We start from the raw sequence: 24,203 nt of genomic DNA on the forward strand, positions 1-24,203 counted from the left end.
ATATTCTATCCATAATTCTAAACCTTATTCATTCCCTTGTTCAAATCGCCAATCGTCACAGAGTAATAGATGGAGTCAATGAACTTAGCACTCGAGTAATCAATTTGGAGAATATGGTGCAAAACTTACCAGCTTCAGCAACATCACCAGCACCAACAACCCAAGTTTCAACATCACATGCCTCAACATCACAACCTAGACCTCGAACCTAATCATCGTTCTACCATCATTCTACGTCATTTATCTTCGTTCTACCTGACGATTATGTAATTTCTAATATTTTAGAGATTATGTACTCTAGTTCTAACCGTAAATCAGATAAGTTTAATACCATATTGACTCATTAAATCCATGATTACATCTGAAGACAATATATATGTAAGTATATTTTTATAAAGTTATAATTAAAAATTCCTTTGTACAAACTATTAATGATGAAAATATTTTAACGGGTAGGTAATACCCGAGAAATATTTAGATTTCACATTAATATATTACACGATACATTCTTCAATTACGATTTAACAATCGTTATCTTTCCAATTCAACTCCGCAGACATACGTATCTGTTCACCGCAAAATAATCATTTTCATTCAAATTCAATTTCATATTCAGATATTGACCGACCAGAATCCAAGTCAAGATTTGACAAGTGGCATAATGAAGAAAATAATGGACAAAAAAAAATTTAATAGTAACCAATTAATTAACTAAGTAAAATTTCTTCATCATCTTCTGATCTTAAATATTTTAAATGCTAAAATTATATATTGGACTATTGGATTATTGGACTACTAACTTTGGACAATTAAAAAGTATTAAAAGAGTAGGAAATATAAATTATAACACATTTTGATATCGTTAATAAGCTACATCTTCTACAGTTAAACATTTCCTCAAGTTTGTCCCTTGATTCCATCTTAAACATCATTTGAATTTTGACAATTACAATCTTCATTCAAATCCTTCAAACTCTTGAAAACACCTCGGATTGATAACCAATAATTCAGATATGAGAATGCTGATGAAGCAGCAAAAGTTGTAGATGGTCTTAATGGCCAAAAGTTTGATGATAAAGAATGGAGTGTTGGAAACACTCAATAAGAAAAGTGGTACTGGAAAACTGATTGAGCAAACTATGAAGGAAACTGTAGACACACCACAAAGACTAAACCTATACTTAATGAATCCAGATGATTCTGTAACTGACAAAATCTCTAGCGAATATCTTGCTCCTTATCTATTCTAAATCCTTGCGGACATATTTCTTCAACATCTTTTGATTCTAAATATTCTAAATTCTAAGAGATCATCGTATCTTTCGTTATAAATATCTTCGATATTTCTGAAGATACCTTCATAAATATCTTTGTCTGAAATTATCTATCTCATCGTGCTATATATGTTACATCATAAAGGAAATTACTTTAATTTCTAAATTTTCTTTAAAATTTGAGTTGAATTATGAATGGTTTTTAGAGAAGTGTAGGGAATTGGAGCATGAGTTAGTATAATATAATGACGCCCGACCAACGTGATTATATTACAGTAAGTCATGCTGAATTTCTAATGGAACTTGATGATGGTTCACAGATCATACCGTCATCATAGACCATGTTACATAACTCTTTCGTTCTATTTAACCTCTAAATATATCAAGAACATAATTACTTAATAGTTCTATCTTTCCTGGATATACTAGTAATTTGACAAATCAAATCGTGCTAATACATTCCTTTCTGCTTAGAATATTATAGTCATTCAAAACTCTATACCTACGAATTCTGAACCATTATTTGCTTGACTTGAAGTAGGATGAGAATGGTGACAATAAGGAAACAAATGAAGGTGAATTTATAGTGAAATATCAGACATAGCAATCGAGACAGATTATCGCATTTAATTAAAGAGGATCCTAAATTTCCTTAATTATCGAAGAATCAAATCTTATATAGATTTCGAAGATTTTCATTCCTTGAATTCTGGAAATCCACCGTGACTACATCAAAAGTTAAATCTCTATCTCAATCTTTTGCGACAGCTTCACTCGAACGCTCCACATAATCGAATCGTTTTATCTATATTTTTCAATAATGATAAAACCCTATTTATCAACTCATATTCGTCATAAAAGCATTTTTATTGTTAGCCATGACGACCTCACTCAAATTTCGGAACGAAATTTCTTTAACGGGTAGTACTGTGACGACCCGAAAATTTCCGACCAAATTTAAACCTAATCTTTATATGATTTCGATACAATAAGCAAAGTCTGTAATGTTGAGTCTCAAAATTTTTGAATGGTATATATGGATTCAGTTAATCTTTGACTATGCCCGACGATTCACGAACAATTGTGTGTAAATAAATGTGAATATATATATATATATATATATATATATATATATATATATATATATATATATATATATATATATATATATATATATATATATATATATATATCAAAATAAATATAAGGGTATATATATAATGTTTTGAGTTAATAAAATACACTTTATTAAATTGGAATTAAAGGTGTAAAATGATAAATGAAATAATTAAGTACTATTAAAAAATAAATATATATAAATATCTATATGATTTATATTAATAATTATTTCTATTATATATAAAATTTATAAAAATTAAATAAATGTTATATAATTGTAATATTAATATATTAAATGTAATTACAAGTTAAAAATATAATTTTTATGTTATTGTTATTGTTCTTATCATTATTATTAATATTATTATTATTATTTTTATTATTAATATTATTATAACATATAATATATAAATATGAAGTTGATACATTTAATTTGTTATAGTTTTATCATATTATTATTAATATCATTATTATTATTATTATAATTAATAGTAAAATTATGATATCAATTATTATTTTAATTAATATTATTGTTATTACTAAAAATTTTCATTTTTATTTAAATTTATTAATATCTATACTTTTAATACTTTTATCATTAATTTTATTATTACTAGTGTTATTTAGATATTATTACAACTATTAATTCTATTATTATTAGTATTTTTAATATTAATATGTATTATTATTATATCATTATTATTCTTTAATATTAATTATAATTATATATATAAAAGCAGATGAGGAATCATAATCTGTTTCATATCCTTTTCAAAGCTGTAGTGATTTGTCCCTCTATCCAAATAAATCGTACAAATCAATGCTTAATCACAAGAGTAAATCTAAAATCTGTTACCAATCAGTTTCACATTACCATCAAACTGTATGGATTTTTGTTTTCTGTCTCTAAATTGGTTACGAATCGAATCACAGATACACAATAAAAATCTGAGAGAATCAAAAATCAGATATAATAATTCAGTAAGATACAAAGATTACTAGATATATTCAGCAGATGAAGAATCAAATTCAGATGGGCATCCACATCAACTTTCTAGATATATTTTTTTACTCGTCCTTCCTGTCTCCAACTTGTTACCCGTCCAGATGAACTTCTCAATACAAACAACCTGATCAAATCAAGCTGTTAGTAGAAATTGTACGATTCTGTTAGCCATCACTATCTGACTTATTTTTCTTGTTTTCTTTTTCTTATTTGAAGAACCCTGTCTGCATTTTGTTATACGTTTAAATCAATTTACAATACAAACAATCAAGTTTACTGTATCAAATATTCGATTACTATCTATATATAATTCTATATTCACAATGCAATTGAAATCAAAAACAGAAAAACACATAAACAACTCACCACCCTTGCACCCTTTTAAATCTTTCTCTGCTTCCTTCTTATTGTCCGAGAACCACTCATCATCACCATAAAACCATCACCCAATATAAACGACATCGATCACCTTGGCTAATATACAATTTCTTTCTTCGACAAGAGACCACCATCATAGAATCCCTACAACGACACCAATATCACCAAAACACGACACTACTTACGTATTTATCATACAAATCGAGACCACCTTATAACATCACATTTAACCCATCTGTTAGAACCACTTTTCTGCCTCTAATTTGAATTACTAAACCACCTGCAAACTCATGTTGTTGCTGTTGGTATCGAACCACTATGATCAACCTACTACTGCTCGCTGATAGACCTGCCTTCTATTCTCTTTTCTATCAAACGGACCAGGCCAAACAAGCCTTACCTGCTACTACTTTGATGCTCGTTAATTTCTGCTACATTTCGATGTTTTTCTCACAAACCAAGCATAACCGAACACAGCCTTAAATATTAGTGAGGCTTTAGCAACTTGATAATATTATATATTACAGAAAGTGTTCCAATTATGCTTCTTGTGTAGTTATTTGGCCGACAAGTACAAGAGTGACAACCACTTGGTGAGTATTAAAATGAAAAAGGAATTGGCATGCGTTTTTTTTTCCTCTCTTTTTGACCAACAACCACTAAATCAAGAAATCCCACTAAATTAAGTAACCCACTTGATTTTTATAGAGTATTGCATGATGAGGAATGACGTGTAAAGATGATGGAAGAATTGTGGAGCCATAACCGAAATAAGTTCGGTAATATTTGCTGTTACTATTATTGATAGGTCAGATCATGTTGAGATTGAGAGAAACGATAAGATAGAATGAGATTCGGTAAGTAATGTGGGCTTCCTCAATGTGTTTCAGTACCGAATGTTGTAACCATTGAGTCTCAAATCAGATATAGATCCATACCGAATATTATACCGAATGATATACGAGTATCCAATACCGAGTGTGAATCAAGTTTAGATACCGAATGTGTTCTTCAAGGCAGATTTTGAAATTTTCACAAGCTTCACTTCGATTAAATTGATGCTTGAAATCTATTGTAACAGCATCATAGACCAGCGATTTAGATCTTTTGTGAATAAATTTCAGACAAAACATCATCAAATTGCTAGAATCGTGATGAACAGAGGCGTGAGGATGAAGACCACCAAATATTGAATTTTCGAATCAAGCACCTTCAGACTATGAATCCTTCATGAAAAACATTTGAATTAACCTTTAGAATGCTCGACAACCGAAATCATAACCTGAAATGAATCACAGCTCTCAAATTTGATTTATGAAATTACAGTGGACTTTTTAATTCGAAGGTTTGACTCCAAAATTAGATCTCGATTTAGCAAGTTAGGATCTATAAACTTGTAGATAGTTTCTCGATCTGAATCACAACACTTCTGCACTTTTACTTTTTGTCAATTCATTTCATAAAGTTCCGGAGACTAAAACGAGCTTGAGATGTGGATGATGAAGAACACGGTCTGAATATTCTTCAATCCGTAGCTGTTAATTGAAATAGAATGATTTCGAGTGTTCACTTGTAGTTAAGAATCACGAATTTGATTGCAAAATATGTAGATGAAGATCAATTGATGAAGTTGAATTAGATTCGGTATGTGTATATATATGGTGCTCAATGTACAGTACCGAAAAGTAGGAGTATGAATCAGATTGTTTATGATGTTTTATGAATTTGTTGTGATATGAATTTATGTTGAAGGTCGATGATATACTGATGATGCTCGATGTAGAAAGTCAGATTCGGTATTTTTTTTATTTATTTATCTGATGTTGTACAGTGAAAAGAGAGAGATATGACTGTTACTGTAGATCGATGTAAAATTATTTGAGGAGAGAGAAGATAGATCTGGTCACTCAGTACTGTAGAAGTCAGATCTTTGAGATTCGGTAGTCCTTTTTTTTATTGTGAATATGTAATAAGAAAAGTTAATTTTGATGAGATTCGGTATTTGAATAAAGTTCGGGTTCGGTAAAATTTTGTTCGAAGATTCGAAGGTTTGGTTCGAAGATTGGATGAAGTTATGAAGATGAGTATGAAGATTCGATGAATATTCGAAGATGAGTATGAAGATGTGTTGAAGATTTGAAGATTCGGTATGAAGATGGTTTAAAGATACACACGATATTCGTAGGAGACTCTTTCATTTCGTTGAAGGTCTTGCTCTGATACCAAATGATAGGTCAGATCATGTTGAGATTGAGAGAAATGATAAGATAGAATAAGATTCAGTAGGTGAGAAGGAGATTCGATAAGAGAGAGAATCGGTACAAATTACATTCCATAGCTTCTAGAACTCAGTTACAATGCAATGGCTATCTAATTAGGACTACTTAGGTTCCTTATATAGCCCACTTCTAAGGAACCTTCATTTAAGCTTATTTCACATTAACACTATACAACTTCGGGGTCCTAACAATTATTGATTTATATCTTCTGCAAATGGTTCATAAACCCCACAAAGACTTTAACTTTCCTTAGCCACATGCGTTATTTTTTCTTTAACCCAGCCGATAACCATTTAACCCCACAAATCAAAATCCAATTTAATACAGAGTATATGCCTAACTTGTCTGTGCCAGTTGGTAAAAAGGAAGAAGGAGAAGAAAAACCAAAACCCTCAATCCAATATTAACTGATACGTAGGCCTTTATATTATGTGTTGGGACATTTACACTTATTTAGAGCCATTATCCAAGTAATTATGTTGGGCTTCTACTTTATTATGTTGGGCTGCTGGGTTACTGCTCTCCCTTTTCTTCCTGCTCGATTATTATTCATCATCTATGGGGGGTCGATGATAATGAATAGCAATTACAATAACGAATAAGGATTCCATGATGATATGAATGATGATAAGGGTTTAGGTGATGAGATTATAAAAATGATAATGGATGATGTTAAGTTAATAATGATAACATGAAGATAATTATAAATAATGTTGTATGATTGATCGTAATCTTAATGGAGATTATGACGATAATGGTGGGGTCTGTATGTGGAAATAAAATCCTAGATTGATTTAGTGAGGAACCGATTTGGTGATTAGCTGCTATATTATTTTCGGTTAAGATTCATCAAAGTAGGCCACAAAAATTTTCTTTTGGGCTTCTTTAATTGATATAGATTATCAATTTGGGCCGTTAATGGACTGCCTATTGTTGGGTCGGTATTTTTAGATGGGCCTAGTTATTTTGGGCCGATATTCTTTTTCCTGTTGGGCTTGAACATATTAACGAGCTAAATGGAAACAAATCACGAATTACTACAGAAAAATAGAATCGGAGTACATGGTTAAGGATGTTATCGGGAGGTCGTGGATTCAAACCGGACTTGGGCATTTTTTTAAGGGCTACTTCTTTGAGGTAGTTTACTTATTATTATTATTATTATTATTATTATTATTATTATTATTATTATTATTATTATTATTATTATTATTATTATTATTATTATTATTATTATTATTATTATTTTTATTATTATTATTATTATTATTATTATTATTATTATTATTATTATTATTATTATTATTATTAGTATTATTATTATTATTATTATTATTATTATTATTATTATTATTATTATTAGTATTATTATTATTATTCTTATTATTATTATTGTTATTATTATCATTAAGATTACTAAAATCATTATTTTCAATATTAACATATAACTATTATTATTATTATTATTAAATGATAGTATTAGTATTATTATTAAAATTATTATCATTATAATTAGTATTATTATTATTATTATTATTATTATTATTATTATTATTATTATTATTATTATTATTATTATTATTATTATTATTATTATTATTATCATTTTTCTTATTACTAGAATCATTATTATTATTATTAATAGTGTTGTTTTTATAACAAATTATTGATTTTTGATATAATATCAATTACAAAAATATATATATATATATATATATATATATATATATATATATATATATATATATATATATATATATATATATATATATATATATAACTATATGTATGAATATTGATTATTTTACAAAATAACCATATATAAAATATAACTGAAAATATAAAACATAAATAAAGGATATATATTTATATAACTACAACAATTAATATACATAAATATTATATAGAAGGAATTATGTGATTATATGTGTTAATATATATACTTGATATAGGTTCGTGAATCCGAAGTCAACCCTGCATTGTTCAGTATTGTCGTATGAATATTTTTACTACAAAATATTTTATAGTGAGTTCATTTGATTCCCTTTTACTCTTTACATTTTTGGGACTGAGAATACATGCGATGTTTTTACAACTGCTTTATTAAATGCTTTTGAAATATATTTTTAACTGAGAATACATGAAATGCTTTTATAAACGTTTGACGAGATAGATACAAGCAAAACATTCCTCGAATGAATTATTATGCAGACAGAAGTTCTATGGATTATTATTGAATTAGTTGGACGTGATAATTGCCACTAATTGTTGTGAATATTTTCCCTTGATTATTATTGCTTGGTAACCTAATAATTATAATCGGGTATGGCCCTAATTCACGTGAATCCTAAAGGTAGCTATCGAGTTTAACACCCCCACCCAGAATGTTCACTAGACGGAAGAGCTAGTGGGCATGGTGTTTAGTACTTCGAAGTTTATTTATTATACAGACGAGATGTTCTATTTTGGGGATATTATTGATGCGCATTATATGTTAAGCTCGGTTACCATATTGAGCAATGAAATCAAATTGAATGTTATGTATCGAGAGAATGATTTTATACACAGGTTATGTGTATTATTTTTGTGCACGAGATATGTGTACGGTTATTTAAAAATCGCGAGGCAACCTACGGGGGAGAAAAGGATGCGAACCTACTCTGCTAAGCATTATGAAAAATGGTTTTGTACACGAGATAGGTGTACTGTATTTAAATCTTGTGGTCTATCAAAATGATGAATTTTACTGCTTATGATAAACCTATGAACTCACCAACCTTTTGGTTGACACTTTAAAGCATGTTTATTCTCAGGTATGAAAGAAATCTTCTGCTGTTAATTTGCTCATTCTAGGGATATACTTGGAGTCATTCATGACATATTTCAAAAGACATTGCATTCGAGTCGTTGAGTTCATCAAGAATATTATTAAGTCATTTATTGTTGGATATATTATGAAATGGTATGCATGCCGTCAACTTTCGATGTGATGAAAGTTTGTCTTTTAAAAACGAATGCAATGTTTGTAAAATGTATCATTTAGAGGTCAAATACCTCGTAATGAAATCAACTATTGTGAATCATTTATAATGTATATGAACAGGTCCTTTCACACCGTCCGTCCCGGAAGACGGACCCTCTCCCAACATTCATCCGGCATCATCTCAACAACTTTACCACGCCGGACGAATGGCTAGGCTGAGAGTCCGGATGACATACACGTAACCGGCATCATGTAGACAGTCATGATGATTTTAACCGTGAAGAAACACTTGGAATAAATAGAAAGCAAAACCTTCCCGGCTAGACTGAGAGCACCGTGATGCCTTAGCCAGAACCAACATGCCACCGGTACCATCACCACTTCCCGGTTCAGTATTCCAAACCGACATAAAGACACCTTCTCGGGTCAAATACGCCGTCCCAGAGAAAGTGCATTGTCCCGGAACAGACACTTCATCCCGGAACGAGTAATTGACCCCGGAGCAAACGTGCAAACAAGTTACACACCACATCAGCCCACGAATCTAGGAAAGTTTGTTAGGATCTGCTCGATTATTCCCATGAAAGGGAAAGGTGACACGTCACCCCTCGGGATTGGCAAAGTTTGTTACAACCATGAAAGTGACATATGCCACGTCATCATTCCCTCCTAACATCTATAAATACGTGAACAAGATCATTTATTCCATAACATTGGATGCATTAATGTTACTCTGCCCAAATCGAATACGGTAAAATTATTCCCAGGACTCCCAGAAACACAGCAGATTTTCTGGTTTTTAACATGCCTGGACAAAGATGCACACATGTCGCTTGTCTCTGAACTCCGATGAAACATCCCGGGTACATTTGTAGATGCTGTGACGGTAGCAAGGCAATACCAACACTCTGGAAGAGAAAGACAGGCTGGGTATCACCGGGATGAAAAGAAAAGAGAAGAGGAAAGGAGAAGCGATAGCAGGCACCATCATGACAGCAGCACACGCAGTGAAAGCTATCATAAAAGCCACAACAGCCACGGCAAAAGTCATGACAACCATAGGCATGATAAGAGCAGCCGAAGACCATACGATAAGGGATCCCTAATTGACAGCCTTTCCAAAACTCCAAGAGAGATACTATTAACGGAGCCCGTAAAGGCAAAGTTCACCCCTCCGGCACCATTAGAAAAACGTGATGGTCAAAAGTCAGACAAATACTGTGAATTCCACGAAGACAACGGTTATGAAACCGATGAATGCAAAGAACTTATACGTGAAATCATTGCCAAAATCAAGGCAGGCGAACTTAATCACTTGTTGTCAGGTCGGAAGTTCAAAAAAGGCTGACCCCAGCAAAACATTCAGTTGGCAAAAGGAAGACGGCAAGAAGCGTGAGAAGGCCAAAGATAAAGTTGTCATTAACATGATCAACATCGAGAAGGACGAGTTCGCTCCGCAAAGCTCCTGGAAAGATGCTACTATCACATTCCTGGGATTACCGGCGCGACACTCTAGGGACGAACCGATAGTAATTACCGGCTTAATAGACGGGTTCCCGGTCAGCGAAATGCACACCGACACGGGAAGTGAAGTTGAAGTCCTGTATGCCCATTGCCTTTCAAAGCTCCCAAAGTGTGTCGAAAGGAAGATGAGACAATCTAATGCTATCATTTCTAGGTTCACGGGTTCCACTGAAGAGCCCATAGGTAGACTCAAGGCGACGGTCACGGTGGGTACTCAACCCTACCTCTGTAGTGAAGTCATCGACTTTTATGTCGTCAAATCTGTGACTGCCACAAATGTGATACTAGGAAGACAGTTCTTCAGGAAGTTCGCTGCAATAACCTCTACCGCTCATGGTATACTCAAACTCCCAACCTGGCGAGGTGTGGCAATAGTTCAATCCACCCGACACCCTTTCCCTGGGAATGAAGGCACTCGAGATAGGCAATGTGCCGAATCATAGAAGACACCACATGTCATGGAGGAAAAACGTGTATCTGTTCTTAAAAGGCTAACTTTTTTTCCCCATCAGCACACTTCAGTGGTAAAAATCTAGTCATTGTTAATGAGGTAGAGAAGGCAGTTACCGGCTTGCGTCACCGGCTGGGAATGGAGAAACCATTTAATGGTGTGTACAAAAAGGCTGAACCCTTCAATCCGACATCCAAACGTTCCAGAACTGAAAGCTGTGAGAGCTCTAATCGAGACAAGACAACGGTTGAAGGAAACAAAAGTGGCTAAATGAAAAAACTGAGATTTAGATAGATACCGTGATTGAAACTGATCACTTCAACTCATGCTTATCTTGATATTTATGTCTTTTTCTCCTAATAAAGACTCTGTGTATGTTTTTCCTTTTTAGGAATGAATAAAAGAATTTTTACCGTTTACAATAACTTAGTCATTATGTTATTTACAATGAAGTTCACATAATAATAATAACCGGCTAACGGCAGATGGATTCTGACATCCACATAAGTCCCATGCAGGTTATTTTGTACCCCCTTAAGAGGTGATTGTCTAGCCCTCGTCGGTACAAGTTTATACTGATAAACGGCCAATGAGTAGATGGCATAAACACGCGTGACTGCACGGTGTACACACCAAAACTAATACAAGTGTAGTCTAGACCTACATACGAAGAAATGAACTAGTTCAACAAGAAAGTATGATAATCACATAAATATTCACATGGTTACACAGCCAAAATAGAGTAACCATTACAAAAATTGGTATCCGAGATACATACCTCGGATACAATACAAATGTCTAACAAAACAACCTAGAACTTATATTCTAACAATTGGTTGACCGTCGTACTCTCCTCGGCACACAAACTCTTGAATCATTTAAATCAGATGTTATTAACCGCTGCCTGCGTCGTACGAATCTCTTGAAAGGAATTCACCTTGACTTTATCAGCCATTTCTAGACTAAGAGCAAGGTCGATCCGAGATGATGCTTCCGTACAAGCTGAAACATATCAAGCGCACTGCCAGTGCCAAACCACTTCAAATAAGAACCAGATGGTCCCATCACATACGGCGAGGCCATACATCTTTTCAGGGAAGACGGAAGCTCAGACCTCAATCGGTCAAGCTCCCCAAAAGCAGCCTTCAAATTCACTTGCAGATCCTGAGCAATAGACTCTTGGGTCATGACAGGTTGTTTTTCCCGGTTATGACCGACCAGGAAAGAAGTAGTACAAACCACCAGAGCTCGGACCCAAGCAGCTCTCGCCTTATCAACAGGAAGGGCGGAAACAGATCCCAACATATCCGGGGAAGACCCTTTAGAGACGATATCTTTGTTGACATCATATTTAACATTGAATTTGGAGAACGATCGGATAAACTCGTCCCTCCCGGTAAATTCAAATTGGCCCTCGGCCAAATCCTCAAAATTAAACTGACAAGATCCACCCGGCGCTATAGAAAGTTTGAGCAAACTATGATGGGCTTTCATTTTGAGCACACAAATGAAAGTCAAGGGGATTCACAGATGACTCCACAGTAACAGTTACAAAATTTCAAAACAAGGTACATCAGTACAAAGACAATGACGGAAATAAAAGCAGCTCATCAAACATATTTGTCATTCGTATCCCGTGTAGAAGTTTATTTCAAGACAGAAGACAAACACAAAGATATCACAGTATTTCATTACTAAGCGCAGAAGCTACATGTATAAAAGCTGAAAACCCTAACAACCTATGGTTTTAGCACATAAATAACGTCAAATCCCATACAAACAAACGGAAACCCTTGTATATGATCTGTTAAAGCTCACCCATAAAGGAAGTGAAAATAGGCACATATGTTGAAAGAAATCAAAAGCTCTCAACGAGAAATCGCCAACATGGCCCAGCTGGTATCGAGATGATTGCAAGACAGAGATATGTCCGTTAGCACCACGGGTCGTAATTCGATGTTCGAAATCAACCGGAAGCACAAATACCAACATTCGTTGCAGGAGATGCGCATATCACATAGTTACCCGAGCGCAAACGTATTGTATTCTTCGAATCCGGGAGATCCAATAATGCGGCAACCAATGGAATGACTAGGGATACATCGAATGACCATCGGCGTTCAGTAGTTTCCAATCTATCCGTAGTTAAAGGCGGAATACGTTCGAAAAAATTCAAAGATTCAAAACAAATCTTCAGATCCACATCGAAGCCTGAAATAGCATAAAACAACAGTAAGAAAGCCGCACAAGAAGAGAAAACAGAAAAGGAAAAACACACAAACACTTACCAATATTGTGAGTAATATGCCTCAGCGAATAACGGCAGCGCCATCTTTTGGGCATCAACAACAACAACAACAACATCAATGATTAACCAAGTAAAGGGGTTATTCATACAACGAAAGGCAATTTTTGAAGGCTACAAATTTATAAAATGAAGCGGTGTCGAAGACACAAGTGTAGCATAGTTGGAAGTAAGAAAAGTGAAAAACCCAGATGATAATCGCAGCTATTTATAACCACGAGGGAAGTAAGAAGCAATGATGAAAGTGGCATATAGTTGTCTCTTGGAAAATGTTTCAAGATATCGATAAACGGAACATAATCATTAAAAATGACACAGTTGCAAAAGAGCGTCTTTTCAGGAGATATACGCATTTAATGCACGTCCACTCAGGCGCTTGACACAGTTTCTTAAGTTTAATAACGCAGCCACATTACGGCTGGCATTACCAAACTGGGGGACTTAATGATACGCATAATGATCCGTCTCAAAACAAACAAGCATCCCGACAAGGATCTTACCCGGCACCGTTCGTCCTGGAAGACGGAACCTCTCCCAACATTCATTCGACATCATCTCAGCAACTTTACCACGCCGAAAGAATGGCTAGGCTGAGAGCCCGGATGACATACACGTAACCGGCATCATGTAGCCAGTCATGATGATTTTAACCGTGAAGAAACACTTGAAATAAATAGAAAGCAAAACCTTCCTGGCTAAACTGAGAGCACCGTGATGCCTTAGCCGAAACCAACATGCCACCGGTACCGTCACCACTTCCCAGTTCAGTATTCCAAACCGACATAAAGACACCTTCCCGGGTCAAACACGCCGTCCCGGAGATAGTGCACTGTCCCGGAACAGATACTTCATTCCGGAACGAGTACTTGACCTCGGAGCACACGTGCAAAAAAGTTTCATGCCACGTCAGCTCATGAATCTAGGAAAATTTATTAGGATCTGCTCGATTATTCCCATGAAAGGGACAGGTGCCACGTCACCCCTCGGGATTGGCAAAGTTTGTTACAACCATGAAAGGGACATATGCCACGTCATCATTCCCTCCTAACATCTATAAAATCGTGAACAAGATCATTTATTCCATAACACTGGATGCATTAATGTTACTCTGCCCAAATCGACTATGGTAGCATTACTCCTGTCGTTAACTCTATTCCGATCAATGCTCTGATCATCGTCGAAATTAATCCCCACTTTTAGATATTAACTTATTCGATTTCAATCGAATAAGGTTAATCTGATCGATTATTTTACGCCCTTGAAATCCAGATTCCAAATCAGGGTTCGCACAATTATTGGAGTTAAAACATTTCGACTCACTCTTTTTCCCAAATCAAGCACTCAAACCCGAAATCTACCCTAACTAGTCGATTTTGGTTTGATCACCATTCGAAAGCAATCTCTCTATCTGTCGAATAGAGAGAGATGACTTTCTCTACTTTTGAGAGTGTTTACACTCTGGGTGGAGAAATGACTAGTATTTATTTTCGGATAAGGGAATAATTGTCTACATCTCACCTTCTCTATACACCACTTATGTGATATTGGATTTTTGTTGTTGTTTTGTTGTTGTTGTAAAAGAGAGATATTGATGTCTTTTCTTCTAATCCATCCATATTAACTTATAACTTATGGAAAAAATAAGATTTGATGATACGGGTTAATAGGAATGTCTTTAAACATGTGTAAAGCTCAATACATGTTTAACATTTTAAAAGGTTCAAAATTTTGAAAAAACTATATAATAATCTATTTACTTATATAATTTTTTACATAATTTAAATTATACAAAATTATTTATCTAACAATTTAATTCACCACATTATATTATCTTATTATATGTATTATAATAATTATAAAGTTTAACGTTAGTTTCAAATGAATTTTTATAAATTAATGAAACGTGCATCCGGGTTAAACTTAAGATAAAAAGATTAGTTTTCATTTGAACATAAATTGGATAAATGAGTTTAGCCGGAAAAACTACGGAGTAAAAGACAAGAAACAATGATATTTGATTCAATATTTATTACTTCCTCTCTCTAGTTTTTTTTTTTAACGGCGATATCGACATCGAATTCTCTCATTTTTTACTCACACACGTGTTAAGAGGAAACACAAATCGCGACTGTTGGAAAGCGGTCAAATTATGACAAACATTTAGTAGACAAATACAAATTGCCTTTTGCATGGTTATGTAGTCAAAGATGGTAGTAAATTGGGATTTTGCATGGTAGCAACTTGTTTATTATACATCTTCTATTTGTGGGTCAAATTGCCCTCTCCCCATTGGTTGAAAACTCACTATTCATGATTTGTCCCCCCACATTTTTTTTCTTCTGATTTATAATAGGTTTAATGTATTTTTTATTATTTTCGCCTATGTGGGCTGGTTTCTAGCAGAAAACCCTTTAAAAGGGCTAAGTTGCTCAAATGGGCTTACAGAAGTGCTGGCCCAACAACTGTATGCTTGGCCAACAGGATGCTTCGGTCAAGTGAACCAGAATAGTTCAACTAGCGGTACAAATTTCGGTCAAGTGAACCAAAATAGTTCAACTGCCGGTACAAATCCTGTACTTGACACCATACTCTTGAAACGGAAGTCATGGTCGGCCATCCCTCTGGAGACATCAAAGCATGTCGAATGTGTCTTTCTTCTTCTATACATTACCTCATCACATCTCTAATCAGTTTTATAGAATTTCTTTGCTCTCGGTTTCTTCCACAAAGGTAACAAATTTTATATTGGATTTATTTTAATTACTGAAAATTGAATGTTATTTTTTACCCGATTATATTGTTGTTATTGAAGCCTTCGAGAATTGCAGGTCATCAGTGTCCCAGGTATGTTTTTTGTAAAATTTTACATCGATTCATATTTTATATTGATTAGTGGTTCCTTTGCTACAATTGGATTCTATTTTTTACCAGGAATTTTAGGTGTTTATAACGCTTCGTGTTCTTCGGTGTTAAAGGTGCGTGTTTCTTTTTTGGGATATGTTATTCGTTCGTTATTGCTGGCTTTTTTTCACGATGCTATGTGTTGTGTTGTGTTAATTTGCTGTTTCATCGTTATAGCGTTCATTCTTTTTTTTTTTGGCATTTTTTAATTGTGTTGGGAGATACACAATTGGTTTGTTAATTGTTCTAATGAAACGGTCGAGAAAATGGAAGAAAGATGACCAAAGCGTACATGTAGTCAGTGATTACCTGTCGAGTGGTATTGGTACTTCCGAAACACAGGGTGTTTCACCTAAACTAACTACGAAGAGGGCTTATTTGCGAAAATCTAATCTTGCCGCTTCTGCAGTTACAGGTCATCATCATGTCTATGTTACCTACGCAAATGGTTTTTTAAAAAAAAATTCTAACACTGTTTCTAAATGTTGTTTTTGTGATTGGAACTCCTTGGCTGTTGTTAACTGTGGGACACCTGTGCAATTATCTCATGAATCCAGTAAACAGCCAGTCGTACCAATTTATACTTTGTCCGCGGTCTTTAATGTTTCAGGTATGAATTGTGTTTTTTAGAGTACATTTTGCTATTTAGGGATTCTTTAGCACGTTATTGTTACTACTTTGCTTAAATGTTGTTGAGAGTGTATTTGCTTATGAATTGTGTGTGATGCCCCGTATAAAACCATCGTGTACGAATCATCAACAACAGGATCATTATAAGGTTAAGTACTATATGCGATTTCAAAAAGAGTTTGCATTCATAAATAAAGTGATGTCTAAACCAACATAAAAAAAAAGCATGCTTCACTAAGTAGAAGCAAATAATAAGTGTATGTGACCACAATGGTCGTTACAAGTCATAATTCAAAAGTACTAAAGTTTGAATGCAAGGTAAAGTAGCTCATGCGATGACAACTCTAAGCAGCGGGTGTCTACAGCACGACTAGTACACAGCGGAAGCTAACCTCAAGCACCTGAGAAAAACATGCTTAAAAACGTCAACACAAAGGTTGGTGAGCTATAGTTTAAGTATAACAGTAAGTAAGGTAGGCCACGAGATTTCAGTGCTACAAAGAGCGTTTCAAAACAGTATGATAAAGTATATGTTAACCGTGGGCACTTGGTAACTAACTTAACGTTTATACCCCCTGAAAGTACACTTGGAAAGTGCGTATGTATACAAAGTATTAAACACTCGTTAAATGCTAGCGCTACTAGCCCGAGTGGGGATGTCAAACCCTATGGATCCATATCTAAGATTCGCGTTCATGGTTTAAAAATTCCAATGATTAAACGTTACCGAGCTAAAGGGAATGTTTATGCCGTTGTATAACCCACACATATATAAGTTTAAGTACTCGTGCCTAGTATGTAAAACATAAAATCCACATGTATTCTCAGTTTCCAAAATAAGTTAAAGTAAAAAGGGAATGCTATAACTCACAATGATAATGTAGTCGTAAAGTCGGTTCGGAAAAGGTGTGCAAGTAATCGTTCCGAAGGTCCTCAACCTAAGGCAAATAGTACTAAGTCAGTAAATCGTCTTAATAGGTTTAAAAGTATGTAAATAAGGTCTTAAGGGTCATCATCATTCATCATCAAACAAAAGGCGTAAAGTAAGTTTCGTTTATGAAAGTAGTTTAAAACAAAGACTGACTTCAGTCAGTCACCACGGCCTCTACCCTTACTGAATTAAGGTGAGACCAGTGGCCATGGCTCTGTATATGAGTCCTTTAAGTGTGGTAAAATTTACAGAAGCAAACTCATCTTTTTGTGACCGTGGTGATGGTCTAAGTGCGAGTAGGTCAGAAATTTCTGCACAACGTTAAAAGGACATAGTGACGATCGGAGGGCCATAAATCCTAAACCGTAACTCGGATTAAGACGAGTCCTATATGAAAAGTTATCTAATCGAAAAGAGCTATTTGAAAATCATAATAACAACAGCCCAGGTCTATTGGTCTGTTACAGAAACAGCAGAACAGTAGGCAGGGAACAGTAGGCAGAAAAATAATGGGTTCCGGTGGGTTTGGTGTTTGATGTTCATCATGATTCTCATCCTTGATGCCTATAGCTTCAAGTGTACAACTTATTGATGTGTTTACATCATATTTACCAAGTTTTGACCATCATAACCCTAGTGTAAGTCTAAGACATGAAGCACAACTCACTTAAGAGTTGTATGAAGTTTGATGAACCAAAGTTACATCAAAGTCTTAGATCTAACATATACATGAACTTTAAAGCTAATAAAAAGTTACAAACTTGAGAGTAAACTAACTAATCAAGATCTTAAGATGTAGAACATAGTTCTTAGTTAGATCTTGAAGATCCAAGACCTAAAAGTATAGATCAAGCATAAGTATACAAAGTTATATTTAAAGAAAACTTATTTACATGTTCTTGAACTATTAAGTTAACTTTTAGTTCTAAGAGATATGAGATCAAGACTAACTTGTAGTACTTGACCAACAACAACCAAAATCATAAAATTAAAGTGCAAGTAAAACTAAATAAATAAGTAAATAAGTTCATGGGTTTCATACTTTAAAGATTCAAACCAAAGTTTGATCTTTAAGAAAGTAAACTTTAAAGTTTACTAACATGAATTACAAGTATGATTTACAACACATGAACCTTAAATATTTTGAAACAATAAATGTAGCATCATAAACTAGTGAGTTTATGTTCTTGTGTTCTTGAAAAATACAAGATATTATGGAGAATCAAACTAAAGAGTTTGATTCTTAAACATGTAAGTATGTAATAACAAGAATAAGTAACAAAGTAACAACAACATCTAACAAGTATCAAGTAATTTTACAACATTAAAGAACAAAGTTGATGATGATATAGGGGTGTTTTGGTTCGGTTTTGGGACAAAGAAAGAAAAGAGAAAAGCTTCATGTTACTTACAATTGTTAGAGAGAAAAGAGAGAAATAAATGAGAGAAAAGTTGAGAGGATTTTGCAAGTAAAGTGTGTGTGTGAAGAATGAGGTTTACAAATGAACAAGTGATGTAAAAGAAAAGATTTTGAATCCCATTCCCCCCATGGTATCCCACAGCCTGCAGTAAAAAAGAAGGGGGAAGGATTTGTTTGTTGGTTACTTGGATGAAAAGTCTTAAAAGTTGGATACTTGGTGTTAGTTCATGGGGATTATGTGCCAACTAGATTCCAAGTCTTCTTAAACTAACTAGTTATAAATAAATGGATACTTACATGAATGAGTAGGGTGGGCTTCTAAAGTCCACTAATACTAATAAAGGCCCAAGTTCAAATAAAAGCCCAAGTATGTATGTAATTAACAAGTTAATCCAATTAAAAGCCCAAGTAACTAATTAATAACTTTAGTTAATTAAAATGATTAATAAACTTAATCATGAATGCAAATAATATCTAAAAATATTATTCGTGAAAGTTCCGGGTGTCACAAAGATGTTTCGGCCAATTAAAGTCAAGTTCGGGCAATCATGGCAACATGTAAATGTAATAACGTACATTCATTTTATCACACGTATTAATAATAATAATTATTAATAAATAAACATTGGAAAATCCAGGGTCATTACATTACCCACCTGTTAAAGAAAATTTCGTCCCGAAATTTTAAGCTGAAGGTGATGGAGGAGTCGGGAAAATGTGAGGATACTTCCGCATCATTTGGTCCTCTCGATCCCAAGTAAACTCAGGTCCTCGTTTGGCATTCCATCGTACTCGTACAATCGGAATCTTGTTGCGTTTCAAAGTTTTGATCTCACGATCCATAATTTCAACAGGCTCTTCCACGAAGTGGAGTTTGTCGTCAATTGTAAGTTCTTCCAATGGTATGATAAGTTCAGGTGCAGCAAGACACTTCTTCAAGTTTGACACATGGAAGGTAGGATGAACTGAGCTCAATTGTGCTGGTAGATCCAAACGGTATGCAATGGGTCCAACACGTTCCAAGATTTCAAAAGGACTAATGTATCGTGGGTTTAACTTTCCACGTTTTCCAAAACGGATCACACCTTTCCAAGGTGCAACCTTCAACATTACACGATCACCAATGTTGAATTCAAAGTCTTTACGTTTAAGATCGGCATAACTCTTCTGACGATCGTGGGCAGTCTTAAGTCTAGCTTGAATTTGAGCAATCTTCTCCGTGGTTTAGTGGACTACCTCGGGTCCGGTGATTTGCTTTTCGCCTACTTCGGCCCAACAAATAGGAGATCGGCACTTACGGCCATACAATGCTTCAAAAGGTGCAGCGTTAATGCTCGAGTGATAACTGTTGTTGTACGAGAATTCGGCGAGTGGCAAATGTCTTTCCCAAGCCTTTCCAAAATCAAAGACACATGCACGCAACATGTCTTCCAAGGTCTGAATCGTTTGTTCACTTTGCCCGTCAGTCTGAGGATGATAAGCAGTACTCTTGTCAAGACGAGTTCCCATGGCTTCTTGCAAAGAACGCCAAAATCTAGAGGCAAAACGGGGATCGCGATCGGAGATGATCGATAAAGGTACACCGTGTCGTGATACAACCTCCTTAATGTATAATTGAGCAAGTCTTTCCATTGTATCAGTTTCCTTCATCGGTAGGAAGTGTGCAGATTTGGTGAGGCGGTCAACAATAACCTAAATGGTATCGCATCCGCCCACCGTCTTTGGCAGCTAGGTGATAAAATCCATTGTGATCCTTTCCCACTTCCATTGTGGGATCTCCGGCTGTTGAAGTAAACCAGAAGGTCTCTGATGCTCGGCTTTAACCTTCGAGCAAGTCAAACACTTACCAACATAAGTCGCAACGTCCTTCTTAAGATTTGGCCACCAATACTGTTCTTTAAGGTCGTGGTACATTTTGCCCGCTCCAGGATGAATCGAATATCTCGACTTGTAGGCTTCGTCAAGTATAAGGTTCCGTAGATCTCCATAAAGAGGTACCCAAATTCTTCCGGCATAACATCGGAGTCCAGACTCCTTAACCTCGAATCGAGAGACAAGTATGTTCAAATGTTCATGAGATATATTCTCCTCCTTGAGAGCCTCATCTTGGGCTACTCTGATCTGGCTGTTGAGGTTCGAATGGATGGTGATGTTCAGAGCCCTAACACGAAGAGGTGCCGTCCTCTCCTTTCGGCTTAAAGCGTCAGCTACAACATTGGCCTTGCCAGGGTGATAACGGAGTTCACAATCGTAGTAGTTGAGCATCTCGATCCATCAACACTATCTCATATTCAGTTGCTTCTGATCAAAGATGTGCTGGAGACTCTTGTGATCGGTGAAGATAGTGCTCTTAGTTCCATACAAATAGTGACTCCACAATTTGAGCGCAAAGACAACGGTTCCAAGTTCAAGATCGTGAGTAGTGTAGTTCCGCTCGTGAATCTTCAATTGGCGGGAGGCATAGGCAATAACCTTTGATCGCTGCATCAGTACACAACCAAAACCACTTTTCGACGCATCGTAATAAACAACAAAGTCGTCACTGCCTTCAGGAAGTGATAGGATAGGTGCGGTGGTCAACTTCTTCTTCAATGTTTGGAATGCTGATTCGTGTGCGGGTTACCAAATGAACTTCTTGCCCTTGTGAGTCAGCGCGGTCAAAGGACGCGCAATCAGAGAAAATCCTTCGATGAATCTTCGGTAGTAACTGGCGAGACCTAGGAATTGGCGAATATGAGTCAGAGTAGTGGGGGTCTCCCACTTGCTGATGGCTTCAATCTTGGCGGGGTCAACTTTGATACCCTGGTCACTCACAACATGACCCAGAAACTGGACTTCCTTTAACCAAAATTCACACTTGGAGAATTTGGCATTAAGTTGCTCTTGTCTCAAGAGTTCAAGTACTAGTCGGAGGTGTTGCTCATGCTCTTCTTTGCTCTTAGAGTAGATGAGGATATCATCTATGAAGACGATAACAAACTTATCCAAGTACGGCTTGCAGACACGGTTCATGAGGTCCATGAACACGGCAGATGCATTTGTCAAACCGAATGGCATCACGAGAAACTCATAATGACCATAACGAGTTCTGAATGCAGTTTTCATCATGTCACTTTATTTCACCCTCAGCTGGTGATATCCGGATCTCAAATCGATCTTTGAGTAGACACTCGATCCTTGTAGTTGATCAAAAAGATCGTCAATTCGTGGAAGAGGATACCGATTCTTGATAGTCAATTTGTTGAGTTCACGGTAGTCGATACACATACGGAAGGATCCATCCTTCTTCTTCACAAACAGAACAGGTGCGCCCCAAGGCGAGAAACTTGGTTGGATAAATCCTCAATCAAGTAGTTCTTGTAGTTGACTTTGTAATTCTTGCATCTCGGAAGGTGCGAGTCTATAAGGTGCGCGAGCTACAGGTGTAGCTCCTGGCACTAAAACAATCTGAAACTCTACTGCTCTCTGCGGCGGTAATCCAGGCAATTCCTCTGGGAAGACATCAGAAAATTCGTTCACAATTCGAACGTCGTTCACGCTCTTCACCTCGGTTTCTACCGCTTTCACATGTGCTAGGACAGTAAAACGTCCCTTATTCATAATCTTTTGCCCTTTCACGCAACTAATGAGGTTCAACTTCGAGGTACATCTATCTCCATAGATAACCAGTGGTTCGCCATCTCCTTGTGGTATGCATAGTGCTTTATCTCCACAGATAATATCAGCCTTTATCTTGCTCAACCAATCCATACCAACGATCACGTCAAAATTTCCCAGTTTGATAGGTATCAAATCAATTTCGAAATCTGCACCGGCTATGTTGATAATAGCTCCACGACTAATGTGGTCAACCTTCTCAAGTTTTCCATTGGCGACCTCGACAAGCATACTCTCTTTTAACGGGACTAATGACCAATTAATCTTATCGCAAAAATGTCTACATACATAACTTCTATCCGCATCAGTATCAAACAAGACAGAAGCTAACAGATTATTGATTTTGAATATACCTGTTACCAAGTCGGGGTTTTCGCGTGCGTCCCTTGCATTAACGTTGAAAGCTCTAGCGCGGGGTGGTCCGCCATATTTTCGCTTGTTTGGGCACGCATTTCTGAAATGGCCCGTCTGTCCACATTCATAGCACTTCTTCGGCCCATTGGTGTTTGGCTTCCCATTCAAAGTGGTGACCTTGCAGTCTTTCCCGATATGCCCAGCCCGTTGACACTTCTCGCAGACAACATTGCAATACCCAGTGTGGTGTTTGTAACACCTCTTGCATTGTGGTAAGGTTCCTTTGTAGTTCGGGTTGGAGTTGGTGTTGTTGTTGGGATTAGGGTTTCCACCGTTGTTGTGCCTCTTGGCGGGGGTTTATTCGTAGTTTCTCCCCCTGTTGTTGTTGTTGTTGTTGTTGTTGTTGTTGTTGTTGTGGTTGTTGTGGTTGTTGTCCCATTTCCTCTTTTCGCTACTACCAGCCTCAAACTTAGCCTTCTCCGGCTCATCAATAAGAATCTGATTCATGAGGGTATGCGCCATGCGCATTGCTTCGGGAACATTCGGTGGTTTGGACGATGTGACGTTTCCTTTGATGGACTTAGGGAGTCCCCAGAAGTATCTCTCCATACGCTTGAATTCCGGGGTGACCATTGTCGAACACATAAGAGCTAGTTCCAAAAATCTCCTGTTGTAACCATCAAGGTCGTTCCCAACGGCCTTTAACTGCATAAATTTGATTTCCATCTTCTGGATTTCGATTCTCGGACAATACTCATCAATCATAGCCGCTTTGAATTCCTCCCATGGCGTAGCATACGCCTCATCGATACCTTTCGCTTGAGCTAACGTGTTCCACCACGTTAGCGCGCCGTCAGATAGTGTGCACGAAGCAAACTTGGTTTTATTATCCTCCGAACAGTTGCTAACTCGGAATACTGATTCAAGTTTCTTGAACCATCTGGTGAGACCAACCGGTCCCTCGGTTCCATTGAAGTTATGTGGTTTGGAG

Source organism: Rutidosis leptorrhynchoides, chromosome 6 (genome assembly GCF_046630445.1).
Source record: "Rutidosis leptorrhynchoides isolate AG116_Rl617_1_P2 chromosome 6, CSIRO_AGI_Rlap_v1, whole genome shotgun sequence".
Taxonomy (NCBI): Eukaryota; Viridiplantae; Streptophyta; class Magnoliopsida; order Asterales; family Asteraceae; genus Rutidosis; species Rutidosis leptorrhynchoides.